At 39.6% G+C, this 16,612-nt stretch overlaps 1 protein-coding gene across 5 annotated transcripts in view; it reads left to right on the top strand.

Annotated features, from left to right (window-relative positions):
- The window catches only part of SLC12A7 (solute carrier family 12 member 7), a 325,942-nt gene that overhangs the window by 163,388 nt on the left and 145,942 nt on the right, over positions 1-16,612 (top strand). Inside the window, exon 1 of one of the 5 annotated variants that reach the window (XM_078153303.1) lies at positions 6,669-6,689. The exons of the other annotated variants lie outside the window; for them this stretch is intronic. The gene's annotated coding sequence lies outside the window, so the exon portion shown is untranslated. Of the gene's footprint in view, positions 1-6,668; positions 6,690-16,612 lie in introns of those variants that run through there. 5 annotated transcript variants of the gene reach the window in all.

Raw genomic sequence — 16,612 nt, 5'->3', positions numbered from 1 at the left:
TCCTGGATGATTAGGAATTAGGATGGCTGGTTTAATGAGTCAGTTGAATTGAAGCCTGTTACTGGAAGCCGTTCAGGAAATATGAAATAATTAGCATGGGAGCTTTTGGTTATCTGCATCAGAGCATATATATAGATAATGGTAAATGATAAATAATTTGGCTGGTGCCTGAAAAAGTTGGGTCCACAACCCTAGTCCAGTGGAGAATCTTACTAGTTTGGTAGGTAGGGGAGTATGGCTTCAATCAACTCTGGAATCTTAAGACTCTGGATGGCTGGGGGTTTATTGCTTATGTGATAGGTATCAACATATCTATGAGTGATACCTAATAATTTCTCTTTTATACTGGATTAGTATTATTTGAAAGGGAGCAAATGGACTAGAAATAGTTAATTTATTTTAAGAAAAGTAGGAACCTCCCACAGCTTTGTACAGTGAGATCTGGTTCACATAGATAAGGGGAAAAATAAAAGTAGAAGCATTCTATGTAACGTGAAGGCCATATTGGTGATTGGTCTTTTCATCTATCTCTTGTGGCCTGTGCCCTGATAGTAATTGAACAGTGGTCCGATGTAAGTGGTGAGCATATTACTGCAGGTAGAATATGGTGTGAATGAAAATAAGACTAAAGAGGTTGGGAATAACTTGTACCATATGCAGTGCTTTTATTAATGGTGGTCATGTTCAGTAGTGGTTACTTTTTCCATTACTTAATTTGGAAACTTAGACCCATACAGCTCCAGTTGTATTGATCAGCCATTTCAAAGAAGACTTTGAAGACTATGAATATTTTAAGTGACCTTCTGGCTTGGTAAGGATCTCTTTTTTTGAAAAGTTTTTGTGGGGATTGGGTCTTGTTTTAACAGCTACATAGTCTGGCTTTTAATGTATTTTGTGTCTAGAAATGAGTGATGTCACTAAATTTTTAGTGTCCTCAAGAAAAGTTTCGTTCACTCTACTACTTTTGGTTGGATTTTGTTTTATTTGATAGGCTATCTAAAATATTTTATTACATGATTCACATGAGTATTTGGAATATGTTAGGAGAAAGTTTATTCTAATTATTTAGAGTTTTGGAAAGGTTGCTTTCTTTGCTATTTTATTTACTATCAAGAATCTTTTAAAAAGCAAATACTTTATGTACTTATATGTCGAAAAGTTTTATTTTTTAAAAATTTGTAAGGTTTTGGTTTTATTATGTGCACATATATAAACACAAGGAGGGAAATGCCTTCATTTTGATATCCCTTTATTCTCAAAAGGAGTAGTGTTTATGGTAGTTGAGGCTTGTTTCCAAATAGTTTTTTTTTAATAGTGGAGAGATCTTTTCCCCTATCCCCGTGTTCTATTTTTGATGTAGCTTTGTATGGTGAATGAATGAACTGTGCAATTTCTGTCTCTGGGACCAATTCAGAATATTTTCAGATATCTAACAGATTCAGATATGCAAGTGCTTTTCAGGTTTTTTTTTCAGATGTCCTTCAGACTCAGTAATTACTACTCTCAGAAATGGGTGGAATACATCCTAAATTGTTTCCTATAGCATTTGGTTGTTTTTCCTGTTAATTTGTTCAGATTCATTATAGAAGTATAGCTGCTTAAAGTTTCTTTGTTTTTAAACAAATATTTTATTGGTGCTTTTCGTGTTTTGCCACTTTTGAATAACTCCTTACCTGTTCCCCAGAAGGTTCTTTCCTAAGGCTTTATTTTACTGGATTTCCCAGATTCTCACACTCTTTTTAGAGGAGAAAGCTTAGAGCACTGTTTGGCAGTTGCTAGGGAATTGGCTTTGAATGGTGACATCTGTCAGTGAAAAAAGAAGCAGGCCACTATTGTTCTAACCCCCCTTCCCTTTAATAAGGAATATCTACTAACTAACGCCTTTGCTGGTTCATGCAGTGGGAGAGGCTCAGTGGTCTTCAGATGTAGATGAGTAAATATTACTGATATTTGCTGTTAAAAAACCAAACAAAACCAACAACCTCAAAACCTTGAGACTGTATCCAATTAACTACTTAGTTTAATTAATTAAATTAATTAAAAATCTAAAGCGTTGTTTAGAACCTTTTTAGGGTGTTACTGGGAAGAGGGTATGCAGACCTATGTGTACTCAAGGCTTTTCTTCTCTTGTTTTGCCACCATCCCCTCCCCTCCCCCACACTATCTCCTGTCGTTTGGAAAAGGCAGTCGTTTGGAAGTTCCAACAGGTCTGACCTTCCTCCTTCTTCAATTGGTGAACATCTTCATGTCATTTTCTAGGATGTTGGAGGGAGAGGAAGTATTAGAGGAATAGGATCCCCAGAGTGTTTGACACTTTAAAAAAAGGAGTGTGCAAGATTGGAAGAGGGAGATGTGCCATCAAGTCCAAGGAGCAAATATGTAGGCACAGCAGTCTTCAGAGACCGTGACACGGCCTCTAGGCCTTTGTCAGGGGTTCATAAAGTGCTCATAAAAGACCCCCAAGTTTTTCTTGGAAGAGAAGGGGGATGGACAGATGGCCTGAAGAAATGATTGAAAGAAATCAAAAGGGCAAGTCCTCTGAATGTGAATCATTTTTATAGATGGACAAATCCTTCCCGTTACATTCTACTTTGTGCTTTTTTTTTTTTAAGTCTCATGGGAGGGAGTTGTGATTAAGATGCCTAGCTCATGTGCATGCATGCTCGCGGGGCACGAGAGTGCTTGCACACACAAATGAATTTATGTAGTAGCGATGTTTTAAACCAGTCCATGAATTCTTGTTCTACAGCTTTGTATGTGGTAACAAGATTAGGTGGTGAGATGTCTTCTGTGGGTTTAACTGTAATTTTTTACTGTAATGTTAGTGGGACTGTTTAGAGATCATTTCCTTATTTATAATTTACCTTTCCTCCCACACAGACAGTAACTCATTAAATATTCTCTTGGCTTGGCTTCTTTTCTGGATTTAAGCTAAAGGTAGTATATATTTTTTTGGTTGTTAAGGACTATTTTTTTGGTTCCATTTGTGCTTTAAAATGCCAAAACTTCATATCCTCCCCAAACTTTTATTTTAGATATATGAACAGAGGAATCATAGGGAAAGTTTTCTCTGTATGTTCCTGTACTTGGATGCTACCAATTTGAACTGGAATTCCTCTTTGTTTCCTGGGTTCAGATCCTAATTTTGCCGCTTAAGCCTTGTGTCTTTGGACAAGTCTCATCACCTTGCCTGGGCCTCATTTCCTTCTTCTGTCAGATGAGGATCTGTATGGGATGTATGGGATCACAAAGTGCTGGAGGAGTCATGAGTGGAAAAATTTTAAGAAGCCCTGAAGTAGGGCTTTGAGAGGGAAAAGAAACCTTTGCCTCCTAGCTTTCTCTCTTTATCCTTTAAATCTTTTTCTGTTTAACATGCCCATGTAATTTGTATCTGCTTGTCTCTTTCTCATTCATGCTTTTCTTAATCAAACAAGTTTTAGAAATCTGCTTTGTTTCACATTCTGCCTCCCCTCAGAAAAGCTCCAAGTGTTTTCACATTTATCAGTACCCTAAAGGAGACTATGTGTAGGGCAGATTACACCCCCTGCTATATGCTTGCCAGACTGGCATATTCTGTCAGTGCCCAGCCAGGAACTTGCTTGCTGGCTGGCCAGCTGCCGTTCTAACCTTACATAGCTAGGTCCATTCCCTGTGGCTTGGGAGGGACACTTGCCATTGTCCTGGGCTGAGGACCCTCCCTATCTGTTCTTGGTACTAGGACCGTAGACACAATAGCAGTGGAGAGAATACCACCAGTCCCTATACTACACTGCTTGTATCCTCACTATCTCCGTCTCTCTCTCTCTCCCCCCACTCTCTTCTCTCTCGTCTACCTCTCTCAAGCTCTCTCCCCCTCTTCCTTCTGTCCTTTTTCTGTCTGTGTCCCCTTTCTGCCTTTCTCTCTCGCCATCCTTTGTTTCTCCCCCTTTCTCTCCTCCTTTCTCTTTCTCTCCATTCCCCTTCTCTCCCCTTTCCTCTCTCCTCCCTTTTTTCCATCTTCCCTCCCTTTCCTTCTCCCCACTATTGCTTTGGAGTCTGTACTTTGCCTTCCTTCTTGCCTCCTCCCCCAAGCCTTAACCCAAGGTATCATTTCTGGCTCTATCTTTCAGCAGCTCTGACCGTTTCTTTGATAGAAGTTTCTGTAAGTGCTCATTCACAATACTGATATTTGGACAGTGACCTCACTTCAGTTCCTAAGGTGAACTTGCATTATTACTAGCTGAGTCACGTTGACTGGAAGACACACACACACATATTGCCGTGTATACAGCAGACCCTAATTATAAAACAATACATTTCCATTTCAAGAAAACCTATATAACAAATACTACACATTGTTTTCAAAGCTGCCCAGCTTTTCTTTGCTTCCTTGTTGGTTTTCTTTTGTTTTGTGCTGTGCACTTTTGCTTACCCCCCAAAGAAAGTTACAGTTAAGCATGGAGATGTGTGTGTGTGTGTATACACACTGATACACTTTTATGTAAGACTGTACTGTGCTTATATCCTCTTGTGATCTGTTTCTCTGAAGGTGGATATCATCTTCCTCCAAAGTCTTTTGCTATGTTTTTCTAAATCAACGAACTCATCATTTCCTATACCACAACAATATTCCAACTCAATTACATCCTATCTGAGAGATTGTCTATGAAAGTTTTCTTCCAATTTTTTGTATTCTTTCTATCCTTGGCTACATAGATTTTATTTATACAAGAAATTTTTAATTTAAAATCAAAATTGGGGCAGCTAGGTGGCACAGTGGATAGAGCACCGGCCCTGAAGTCAGGAGGATCTGAGTTCAAATATGGCCTCAGACCAAACACTTGACACTTACTAGCTGTGTGACCCTGGGCAAGTCACTTAACCCCAATTGCCTAAAAACAACAAATAAAAAAAAAACCACCCCAACAATAAAATAATCTAAATTATCCTTTTTATACTTCAGCAGTGCTCTCACCCTAGAAAGTCTGATACTGCTGAATCTACTTCCTTTACATTTTTTCCCCGGTTTCTTTGAAGTTCCTGACCTTTTGTTTTTCCAAAAGAACTTTATTATTACTTTTTCTAACTCAGTAAAATAATTTTTTAGTCATTTAATTGGGACGACATTGAATAAATAGATTACAATTTTAAAAATTATTGGCTTTATCTATAAACAATAAATATTTCTTCATTTATTTACATCTGAGTTTATTTGTATAAAAAAGTGTTTTATGTCTATGTTCATATGTTCCTGTGTCTGTTTTGGCAGGTACATGCTCAAGTATTTTATACTGTCTAGATATTTTAAGTGGTCTGACTCTAAAACAATATTGAATAATATTGCTGACACATAGTGTAGTTTCTCTATTTTTTCACTTTTGATTAAATCTATTTTAACTTGAACTTTGTCTGAGATCATGAGGTGGTATGTTTAAATACTCAAGGAAAGTAACCCTTGAGCAGGTTATTTGTCGCTGACTTTTAAAATGATGGAATTGGGGATGATGTCTGAACTCTCTTCCAGCTGTAAATGTGTATGATATAGTACGAATACTGTTTGACCTTTTTCAAAGAATTGGTAAAGTACAGGATTTAACTTAGTCTTGATTTTGCTAATATTAATCTAATCATTCCACTGGCAGTTGAATGGTCACATGTTTCTTGCTGGGAGGCAAATGTCTAGCAGATAAAAAGGCCTCTCCATTCATTTACTGAGAGGTCATCAGAAGAAAAATAAGAGGCAAATAAGAAAAATAACATAGAGATAAGGGGGATGCAGCTGGGCTTTATCCATATGAATGGTGGCCATTCTTGACCACTTAACCTTCCAGCTTATTTTTAGTGAAATAAATTAAATAGGACTGTCTCAACTTTTCATAAAAGAGAAAAACAACCCCCCTTCCAATTATAATTTCAGTCCCGTATTTAGACCTTCACTTGTTTCCCTTCTCTTTTTGCTCCAACCAACTTTGACCCAAAACGTGCTTTGTCTCATTTCTTCCGAAATTCCCTGTGCTTTTCTTTTTTGTTCAGACACAAAGTCCTCATTACAGCAGATGTGGAGTGTCCTATTGTAGCTAAATTATTTGCTAGAGGTGCTTATTGTCTCCTCCTTAGATTTATGTGTCAAATAAGAGCCTGTAGTGAACTCTTACTTTCTCTGGCTTCTCAAACTCTTATGAAAGCAGGTAATTGAGTGTGGAGGAAGGTTGGATTCATCAGAACTTCTGTACTCCTGTTTTTAGCTTCTCTCTCCCTTTTAACTACAAAAAAGCCAATTTGGTCCAGTAGACATTTTATTAGAAGAACTTTCTTCTAGTAGAAAATCAGCTACTTCAAAGTAGGAACCATCTTTCCACTTTGTCGTTGTATCCCCAAAGTCTGGCATAGAGCCTTGAGTGATTTAAAAGTTGATTTTCCTAAAACTTAAAAAATAATAACTTTCATGAGTTTTTCAACCCAAAGAGAATTTTTACTTTGTAGATGTCCTTTTTTAACATTGGTTTTGTGTGTAGTAAGTGTCTGGTAGTTTTAAGATACTGAGGAGACAGTTTCCTAGGAGATACTTGTTACATATTGTTACATCTAGAGTGGCTCTTTGAGAGCATCAAGTCCAAGGCCATAGCAGTCAAGTCTGGGCTCCTGACTTCAAGGTTCTTTCTGCTGTACCATTGTCTTCTGTAGAACATGAGAACTTTCTCATTTTACAGGTGAAGAAATGGTAGGGGAGGGAGAGGGAAAGACAGAAATGAGGAAGTCGGAAAGAGAAAAACTGCAGGAAGGCTCCCAAGAGCTGTCTAAAAGTAGAATGAGCTGCCTTGGAAGATAGTAAAAGTTTTCCATTGCCCCTCTTATAGTGGGAATTCCTCTTTAGATATGGATTGGACCATTGCCACTGTAGACAAGCACTGTGAACCAAGGTCTAGAGAGAGAACTTGCCTGTAGGGTCTTCCCACCTCCCTGGGATGCTTCTGGGGGATGGTAATAGTCTAATTTGGCTGCAAGCAGAGTACAAGAATAGCAGAAGTCTGGAAAGTAAGGATAGTGCACAATTTTGGAAGGCTTTGACTTTCACGCTAAAAAGTATAAACTTATATTTGGTAGGCAGTAGGAAGGCACTGAAAGGTGTTGACCTGGTCACATGAACAAGTCTATAGAAAAGTAAGATTGGGGGATGAAGAGGGGAAGACTTTTTGGGGGCTGTGACAGTAGTCACAGTAGTAGCTGGTGGTAATGAGTGACTGCACTGAGGTGGTAGCAGTGAGAATAGAGAGGAGGGGGCAAATGCAATGGGTTTTGAAGACCTGACATCAGTAACACTTTGACAACTGAAAGTGGGAAATGTGAGGAAAAAGGAAAATCTTAAAATCCCACCGAGTCTCAAAACATGAGAAATTAGGCGAGTGGAAAGTTGTTATTATTGTTCAGGTGTTTGCTAGTATCCGACTCTAAACAACCCGATTTATATTTTTCTTGGCAAAGTTACTGGAGTAGTTTGCCATTTCCTTATCCAGCTCATTTTACACACAATTGGAACCTGAGACAAACGGGGTTAAGTGACTTGCCCAGGGTCACCCAGTTAGTAAGTGTCTAAGGTCAGATTTGAACTCAGGAAGATGAGTCTTCCTGACTCCCAGGCTGGCACATTATACACTGTGGCGCCACCTAGCTGCCAGTGGACAGTGCCATTTGACAAACAGGGATGCTAGCAGAACAGAACTTTGGGGAAAAATCAGTTCTGACTTGGACTATTTTGGGTGGCGGTGGTGGTAGAAGCATTGGTAGGACATCCAGGTGGAGTTACACACAGGCAGCTGTAAGTAATTCATTTAATAAGCCTTTATCAAGCATCTGCTATGTGCCAGGCACTGTGCCTTTCACTGAAGGACAGTCCTTGTCCTCAAGGAGCTGGGGCTGGAGAAAAGATCTGAAATTTCTTTGATATGTTTGACATCACGGGGTTTTGAGTAATTCATTGCTTGCAACATACTTACGCCCACCATACATCAGTATAGATGTTTGGTAGCATTTTTGGGTACTGTCGAAGATAGTTTTGAGTATTTAGAAGCAGCTGGTAGCGAGGCGGTTAGAGTACTGGCCTGGAGTCAGAAAGATGACCAGGTGTCATCTGGAGCTCTCCTTTTTCTGTTGAATTGCAGCTAGTAGGTGGCTTCATCTCTTCTGGGCAGTGGACGCAACTCTTTTGTAGTCCATAACTTCAGAGCTATTTCAGCCTGAAGCTTTCTGTGAATCAGATCTACTGTTGAACCCAACCAGAAAGCAAGTCTTACCTTTTAACTAACTTTGTTGATCCACCATTGTGAATTTTCCAAGTCCACTTAATGATTATTTCATTGGTGGGGGAGTGGGAGGTGGGAGATTAAATTCATTTCTTTCAGTGACTACAATGCACTGAGACCATGTTGTTTTACCCTGTGATATACACCGAACAGACTGACAGGGCATTCCCAAATAATTGCTACTCTCTCTACAGGGATTATAATTTCTTAGTGGTTTTCCTACCTGTTTAACCTTGGGCAAATTATTTCATCTTTCTGGGCCTCAATCCTTATTTGCAAAATGACAGGGTTGGACTGGATGAATTATAAGGTTCCTTTCAACTCTAATTCTGTAATCGTATTCTAGGAAATGACACACCCAAAAGATATATTCATGACGGAATGTACTGCAATATCTGATCTCCTGATCAGATCTACTTTTCTTAGCCTTTAGGGAGATGGAAGGGGTTAGGGGTATTTTAGTCATTCATCAGCCTGAAGTCTAAGAATTAAACCAGATTATCTCATAGCTCCTTTTCAGATTAATTTAGAAGGAAGGGATGGAAAAAGTAGGACGATTAATTTTTTTTAAACTGCTATATCCTAGCTAATATTCTGGAATTTCAAAATATGTTAAGTGGGTACTTTTATCAAGAAACAAATCATTTAAGGGAGTGATAAGGCCACATAGGTGAGTATGAAGGGTTAGGGGTCTGTCAATAACCATCTTTCTATCTCAGAACCCAGGAGCCCACAATGCTTAAGTGCATTCCCTTTGAAAAAAGAAACAACACAGGAATTAGGAAACATTTGGGAGATACCTTTTGGATCATGTAAGCTCCAGAGGTTAGCTGAGAATTTCCTTAACAAAGGAGACCTGCATCATCACTTAGGAAGTTCAAGGCAAAGAAATGCTTCTTAAAAGTTCTTTTAATTTTGAATAGTCTTGCATGTTGAAGTTGCTGAGGGTCTACTAGGGTCACCCCCTCCTTCCAAATTAATCTGAAAAGGTGCTGTGAGATAATCTGGTCTAATTCCTAGACTTCAGGCTGATGAATGATTTAATGCTTATCCTGCCTGCCCTCCCCCATCCCCTGAGACTGAGAAAAGTACATCAGATACTTTACTGCAGTATATGCTGTTGTGAATACACCTTTTGGGTACATCCCTTTCCTGGTCTGGGGAGCACTCTCCTTGGAATCCTAGAAGACCCAAAAGCAAAGGGAAAAGGCTGGTGTGCTGAGGGAATGCAGTCATTCTCTTAAAGTGCTTCTTTATTGCACAAACTAAACTCAGGAACTGGTAGCTTCCAGCTGGGGCCTTTTCTGGGCTGCTGGTTGCAAAGGTTACTTTCTTCTGGACTAGCTCCAGAGAGACTAAGTAGAGGAGCAGCAGCAGCAGTAATTCCCTTTCCCCTCTAGTAGAGGAAAGAGAGGGAGAAATCCTGTGCTGCTTGGGAAGACTATTGAAAGATCTCACATCAGATAATGGAAGTCTAATTTGGTCCCACTGTGTATTTCATTGGATACACTTGTAATGTGAGATGGGACAAGTGAAGGGCAATGTAATCAGGAGCTATACATACCAAAGCATTGAACTCACTGTTTGATTTTGCTGAAATGCTACATTTGCAGTCCTTTTTGGAGAGTTCTTGTGGAAATGAGCCAAGTGAACTGGAGAGAGCATAGGGAGGGATCTGATGCCACCTGTGGGAGTACTTGGTTTTAGAAATAACAGTGTGTCTACAGTGATTTCCTGCACAACTGCCCTGTGAGGCAGGTAGTAAAGGTATTTTTTTTTTCCATCTTAAGAAACAGGAAACTGAGTCTCAGAGTGATTTCACATCCATGTGCTTCTGGGTAAATGTTAGAGACACCATCTTAAACCCTGGTCTTTGGCTTTCAAGCCTTGGGTTATTTTGATGCACCATGCTGGCTGTCCTGGATAAATAATATTGTTTAAATCTTAGAGCAAGGATGGTCGGTTTCCATGGTACAAATGAAAAAAGGGTGAAACTGAGCCTTATGAATTTCAGAATTAGGTGGAAGAGACCTTGGAGAGATTTCATGGAGGGGAAGGTGTATGGTATGAGCAGAAAAGTAATGAACTTGCCATCACAAGTCCTTAGTTTGATCTCTGGCACTTCCCCTTACCAGGCATGTGACTCTCAATCTGTTTGAGCCTCTTTTTCCTCCTCTAAGTGAGAAATAATACTTGTAAAATGAGAATCACTTGGACTACCCTGCCTCTTGGGATTGTCTTGATGAAGACACTTTGTAAACTGTGAAGTTCAATATCTAAATAGCTGTTGTATAGAGAAGGAAAAGGAATAAGAATTTATATAGCATCCACTACATGCCAGGCTCTATGCTAAGTGCTTTATAAATATCTCATTTAATCCCCATAAGAATCTTTCGGGGTCAGTGCTGTTACTTATCCTCATTTTACAGTTGAAGAAACTGATGCAAGCCAGGCATAAGTGACTTGTCCAGGGTCACATATCTAGTAAATGTCTGAGGCTGGATTTGACTCCCTGACTCCAGGCCTGACGCTGGACCACCTAATTGCCTCTAGTGTTCTAATTTGGTGTGATCAGGCTCAAAATAGGACCAGATCTCTGTGGGCAGCATACTGACTTAGAAAAACCACAAATTAACATTATGTTGTATTTTTATTTCTTTTATTGGACATTTCCCAATTATATTTTAATCTGGTTTAGCCCATTGAGTTGAGAGTTTTACCTTGTCGGGTCTAGGCCAGCTTCTTCCACAGCTTGCATTCTGAATGCTGCCTGTTTTTGATAGATGTCTGATCAAGCGTCCCAACATTCAGTGACATTAACTCATAAAACAACCTGTTGTATTGTGTGCCTACTTTTCACTTCTGTTATAAATTTTTTTCTTATATTGAACCACATGCCACTCCTGGCAGATCTCATCTTTGTGACCTTGAGTTTACCTCTCAATGGCCCAGGCAACTCTGATCAAATTATATAATGTATAAGAGAGTAGTTGAGAGTTTGAATTGATAGAATTTCTTCACCAGGAGTTCTCTATGCTAATGAAATCCTGCAACAACAAAAAACCCCAACAATAATAGCTGACATGTAGCTTACTATGACATATAATGCTAATTGCTTTACAAGTATTATCTCACTGGATCCTCACAACAACCCTGGGAGGTAGGGGCTATTATTATCCTCATTTTTTCAGTTTAGGAAACTGAGGCAAATGGATCAGGTGACTTGCCCAGCTAGTAAATATTGGGAGTTCAGATCTGAACTCAACCTTTTACTCTGGGAAAAAATGGAACTCAGTCTTCCTTTGATTGTTTCTGGTCCAGTTCTTGATCTAATAGACAACTATAATTATTCATCTATGCCTTTACCTGTCCTGAAGACAGTAATCAGATTGTTCCCTCCTCCCTTCCCCCCAACCTTTTATCTGCATTAAATATTTTTAAATCTTTGTTTCAGCTGTTTGTCTTGTGACTTGATTTTGAGCCCCCTTCTTTGTTGCCCTCCTCTGAGACCAGCACAGCTTCTCTATAACCTTTTTAAAAACATGATGCTCTAAAATGAACATGTTTCAGAACTAATTTGAATAGGGCAGCCTGGTCACATTCTTTGAATATTTAGATGTTTCCCAGTAGGATTGACCTAAGTATTCTGGATGACTTTCATTCTTTTCGACACTTGAGCATCAGGGTTTTTTTTTTTTTCTCTGAAATGGAGGTATTTTAAGAGTTTGACTGCACTGTTTGGTAATTGAAAGGCTTCCATGGAGTAGACATGCGTACCTGGAGTCCTCATCCCTCTTGTTGGATCTCATTAATTTTATGATGCTTAACACCAAGAAAAGAACATTCCAAATCATGCTTAAACTTGACAAATTAAACAACCAAAAAATTATATTCAGAGTCTTATCACTACCAGAAAATGTGTTTCTGTTGTCTTTAGCTTTCTATTTATATCCCTTGACAATGGGGAGTTTTGGGGGGAAGCATGGTATGATCTTGGTATAACTGGCCCTTTAGATTAGAAACCATTTTTCAAAGAAATAGGTGATCTTACATGGAATTTCTCCCATTCTGTTCTTGAGTTCATTAATTCCATCTAATTATGTATTTTTGAAAGTTATATGTGTTCTTGGTCAGATTTACACGTGTTCTTGGTCTGATATCAGCTGTTCCTTTTGATTTGCCTTGACTTCAATCAAGAACTAATCTGTGACTGATAAATTTAATTGAATACAGCTTGAGACAAGGTGGTCTCAGCCCCATAGATTCTTGGCCCTTTAGATCAGCCATCCCAAGTGAGTACTGTGAATCACAAATGGGGATAGTAATTGATATGCAGTCACTAGACAGCTAGATGATTCAATGGATAAGAGTGCCAGTCCTGGAGTCACAAAGACTCATGTTCCTGAGTTCAAATCTGGCCTCAGACACTAGCTGTGTGACCCTGGGCAAGTCACTGAACCCTATTTGCCTCAGTTTCCTCATCTGTAAAATGAGCTGGAGAAGGAAATGGCAAACTATTCCAGTATCTTGCCAAGAAAAGCCCAAATGGAGTCAGGAAGGGTTGGACATGACTGAAAAATAACTGAACAACAATACTAAAACTGAAAGCATATACTGATCATGGGCAGTTGTGGAGAAGCTACAGTATCACCCGTTTGCAAAAACAAAATTTTTCATGGTCTGTTTAAGTATGCTTGAAGTTAAAGTCCAATAAGCTCCTATTTTGTAACATTGACCTCTTAAGGTGTATTCATTCAGTGTAAATAAACCTCCAGTTTTATCTTTAAAGTTAGGGCTAAGGTTAAGAAAAGGAAAAATTACTCATGACTTAGATAAAAAGACAATCCCATTTGGCTTGCCTGACTCTTCCTCTTTTAACAGAATAGGAAGAAGGGTGAGGCAGGTAGTGAGGGTCCCACAGTTCAGCTGAAAATTAGGGGATGTTGAGCTGACTTTCCCCCTCCTCCATCCTCTTTGTGGGTGGCAACATGAAGCTGACTCCCTAGACGGTCCCAATAGTTCAAACCTCATCAGTATGCCAGTCAGTTCTCAATAGTCTCTGGCTATTCTATTAGTTTCAGATGTTGTAGCAGCAGCTTTGATAGAGAAAGAGAGAGGAGTAGTCACCCAAAGATTAAACAAAAACCACTGCCATTCTTCTGCATGACCCTCAAGGTGAAATCTCTCCTAACTTCTCTTGTTTCAGAAGTCTCAATGCAACTTTCCTAAAAAAGTCACAAACTGACTAGGACCACCATCCCTTTGGCCATTTCAGTCTGACATCTCTGTGGCAACTCTACCTGGGTAGCATCCCAGGAGCTGAAGGGTTACTCATGGTTTCACTTTTCTACAGGCTAAGTGAAGGTGGGGGGAGAGCTCTGAATAGAAATTAATCCCTCAGGATTTACTTCAATAGCAGACAGGGAGGACAGTCACAGGAATGAATTACACATTTAGGCTGAATTAAACATTCAGATGGGGTGCAGAAAGGGAGGGGTGTAGAAAAGAGTCTTTTTTTGTCTTTTCACTTTTGTAACTTCTGTGCCAGCTGAGTAAGGGAGAGCCTGAAATAATAGGAGACAACAGAGAGGTAAACTTAAGAGATAAAAAGCTGTGCTGACGTGCTTTATGACAGATTTAAAAGTTTTTCTTTCAAGATAAAAAGGAAAAAAGATTAAAATTTATTATACTTAATTGTACCTAGATATGTGCTTTATTTTTTTAGGTACGTGCTTTAAAACTTGCTTTGCGCCTATAAAAAACAGTAATTCTCATTGTTGTGTGTTTTTTTTTTGTATATGCTTAGCTTTTTTTTTTTTTAAGAAACAGTTGAATGAAAACCAAGTATTCCTTTCAGTTAACCACATTGGAAACTTGACTGTTGAGACCATAAGGCCAGAACTGAAGAATCCCCTTGTAGGGAGGGGAAGGGAGACTGGTATGATGTGAAGTCCAGAGTGGCAGAAGAGGACTTGGAAGAGAATTAGAGCGTGGAACCAGAAATTTATATAAATCATTAGCAAATATATAAATGTAAGGTAGTGGCTGAATAATACTTGAAGGTTTCCTGATTACTTATAGGTATTACTATTCCCTTTTACCAATGTGAGTCACAGCTTTTCTACATTTTGGCGGATGGTCTTTGAGAATTAACAGGTCTGAAGAATCATCTTGTGGTATTATTATCTGATTAAGGTGGCTTTGAGGAATGTTGTCGCTTATTTGAGGAAACTAGAGATGAAAAGAGGGTATAGGAGTGAGTCAGCCAGTTGGGGAGTTAGTGTTGATGGTTAGCCTCAACTGTTTTCTGTATAGACAATAAATAAATCTTTGTTGGCTAAAGTGGGGAAATAGAGTGAAACATGAAGTTAAGTAGTGTAAAGAATTTTCCACACTACAGTGTGTTGAATAGTAAATAGTTGAGGAAGTGTGGTGTGTTCAGATTAGACTATTAGGTTTGGGGGTGGTGGGTAGATTTGGAGAAGTGAAGGGAAAATAGCATATTCTAGGATGGAAACTTTGAAAGAGAAACTCTGTTTTCTTCTATTCCCTTGGGTGGTGGTGATAATTAAAAAACCTTTTATATGTGGGAACTACCTGCCATTTTATTAAAGGCAGTCATTTCATTGATGACTGTTAAGTTTTGTTTTTGTTTTTTGGCTAGGCAGTGGGGTTAAACATGACTTGCCTAGCGTCACACAGCTAGTGAGTGTCTGAGGCTGGATTTGAACTCCTGACTCCAGGGCCGGTATTCTATCCACTCAGCCACCTAGCTGCCCCTGACTGTTAAAGTTTTAAAATGTAAACCCACATATTTTAATTTGATATGATTAAAAAAGATGAACTTGTCCCACGGCCACAGAGAAGTATTCTTACCATATTGTTGTTGTTATTGGAAGAGGACCATGGAAGGTGATGCCGGGACTTGCAAGTGAATTGGATTTAAATGAGGAAAGACTTTGCAAAGTCACCAGCCTCACTTTCTCCTCAGGAACCATCTGAGTTCAGTGGCAAGATATAGATGAGGATGACTGGGAGGGTTTCCGCTTACTCCAGGATGGAGGAGTAAGAAGTAAGTTGCACTTAGCTTCCCTTATTAACCTCTGAAAGCCCAGAAAATATCACCCCAGGAAAAACCCTGGAACAGCTGAACCAGAAGAAAGATGGGGTTACAGCAGTCTAGTAGCCAAGTTAGCTTGAGGGATTAATGGGAAAGGCCCCTCTTGCCCTGGGGGAAGGGGAGCAGTACAGAACTAGAGGCATCCCAGCTACCTAGAGGAAACCCCCACCTCAGCATACCAGGAGGAGATCCTGAAACCCAGGGGGCGGATCAGGCAAACACCAACACCTGGACCCCTAGTGCCTCAGTGAGGGTGGGGAACCAGTGGAAACCAGCTTGGAAAACCACCAGGGGCCTCAGCAAATTAAGGGAAGCAGTGCTCCAGGGGGCCCCAGGTGGATAAACATCCTGCAACATCCATCTGAAAGGAGCTGAAGAAAGCGAAAGGAAGGAAAGGCCCAGGTGAACAGGAAATCTCCAGGGGCCACACTACCCAGTCCTACCCCTAGAGTTCAGTCTCGCTGATTCCAGCCCCATACCGGGTAAGCTGCCAGAACCCTATAGCCTCCAACTGCCAACATCAGAGGCCCCAGCACACAAAGCCAGTGACCGGGCCTTAGGTTCCCACCACAAAAGAAGCTTGGGTCAGTGCCCTCTGTTCCCCAGCAGGAGAGATTAAACTCTTTAAAGGCCAAGAAATAAGCAAACATCATGAGCAAAATGAAATGTATGATAGATTCTTATGGGAAGAAAGAAGATCAAGGCAGAAATTCTGAAGAGGATAACATTGTGAGAACCCGGATCTGGAACCTCAAAAGGGAATATGGACTGGTCTGAAGCCCAGAGACCCAAGAAGGCTTTCAGATGAGAGAGGTAGAAGAAAAAATGGAAAAAGAAAAGAGAGATACGCAAGTTAGAGTCAATAGTTGGAAAAGGAAGGACAGAAATTAACTGTAGAAAACAAAATCCTTAAAAAATGCAGTTGGCCAACTGAAAAAAAAAATACACTGAGGAAAACAAATCCCTAGAAAATACAATTGGCCAAATGGGGAAGGAGGTACAGAATCTAATAGAAGAAAACAATTTGTTAAAAATTAGAATTGGGCGGTGACTCTTTGAGAGAGCAAGAATGAGTCAAACAAGAATGAAAAAATAGATGAAAATGTAAAATACCTCACTGGTAAAACAACTGACCTGGAAAATAAATCCAGGAGAGACAATTTAAAAATTATTGGTCATGATGGAAAAAAGAGTCTGGACAGTATCTTTCAGG

The sequence above is a fragment of the Phascolarctos cinereus genome, unplaced genomic scaffold (assembly GCF_003287225.1).
Source record: "Phascolarctos cinereus isolate Bilbo 61053 unplaced genomic scaffold, phaCin_HiC Scaffold_4;HRSCAF=312, whole genome shotgun sequence".
Classification (NCBI taxonomy): Eukaryota; Metazoa; Chordata; class Mammalia; order Diprotodontia; family Phascolarctidae; genus Phascolarctos; species Phascolarctos cinereus.
This window is presented reverse-complemented; position numbering and strand designations above follow the sequence as displayed.